This window comes from Rattus norvegicus, chromosome 18 (assembly GCF_036323735.1).
Source record: "Rattus norvegicus strain BN/NHsdMcwi chromosome 18, GRCr8, whole genome shotgun sequence".
Classification (NCBI taxonomy): Eukaryota; Metazoa; Chordata; class Mammalia; order Rodentia; family Muridae; genus Rattus; species Rattus norvegicus.
In genome coordinates, this window is record NC_086036.1 from 50243894 (window position 1) to 50244935 (window position 1042).

At 49.9% G+C, this 1042-nt stretch overlaps 1 non-coding gene across 1 annotated transcript; it reads left to right on the forward strand.

Annotated features, from left to right (window-relative positions):
* Nucleotides 1–230: 230 nt before the first annotated feature.
* On the forward strand, nt 231–375 carry LOC120098369 (small nucleolar RNA SNORA48). Its single transcript, XR_005496557.1, has one exon. It is a non-coding gene; the product is annotated as a small nucleolar RNA SNORA48 (small nucleolar RNA).
* The last annotated feature ends 667 nt before the right edge of the window (nt 376–1042 follow it).

Genomic DNA, 1042 nt, shown 5'->3' on the forward strand with positions numbered 1-1042 from the left:
ATTAATAAAGAGTGGTGGGAGGGTGATTTCAGGTGATGCAGTAGGATTAGGGATGAAGGGAATAATGGAACAGGAAGGAATAAATGGGGTAGAAGAGGGAGGGTATGGTAGAGAAGGGAGTCTCTGGAGGGATAACTAATGCTGAAGACCTTTTAAAAGTTACATGGAAACATACTACTATAGAAGCTTCCTAAATATATGCTTGCGTATATCTAAAAAAGTAAAAATGGTGTCCCCTGGCAATGGGCAAACAGACACCTTGTTGGTGGTGGTGTTTTTATATCAATCAGTGGCAGAGCAATTGGCAGTCCTTTGATCATCCTAGCTTGATGCCTAGCTCAGTGGTCATAGCTGTTTTATGCCTAGGACACATAAAAATCAGATCACATCCGGGTAGCAGAAGCATGGGAGGAGGAAGACAGAGACCTGCATTCTGCCGTGTCACACAGTGCATGTGAAGGAAGATACCCACAGCTCTTCTCTCTGCCTCTGGTACAGATGGGCCACAGACACACAGAGCTCTGCCTACCACCACACAACCCAGCAAGGACAAAGGAAGACAAGGCCTGCAACCACCATACCATCCACAGACTCCTCTCTGGTGCACACAACACCCAAGCCATCATCCCTTGTCAGCAGTCAGGAGAGCTGGTCCCAGGATCGAGAGAAGAGATGAACTGGCCCTGTTCCTCACAGGCAGCAGCACTCTGAAGAGCAAGCCCTGTACCTCACCTATGCAACACAGTGGAGCTGGCCCTGATGGTGAAGGCACAGGTGAGCTACCCTCAAGGGTGTGAGAGTGGGAGAGCTGGCCCAGTCTGTCACAGTTTCAGCATTTATGACTGACTGAACAGCACAATGGAGGTGACTTTGGAGGCATGGGTATGGGTAAGCCAGGCTAGGGCATAAGAACAGGAGAGCAGACCCTGCCTCTTGCTCAGGGCAGTACTGGGTGGCATAGCTGGAGCAGTGCTGAAGAACTCTCCCTAGTAGGTATAGGTAAGGGAGAGCCAGCATGCTGACCAGCTCAGTTATCACCCAG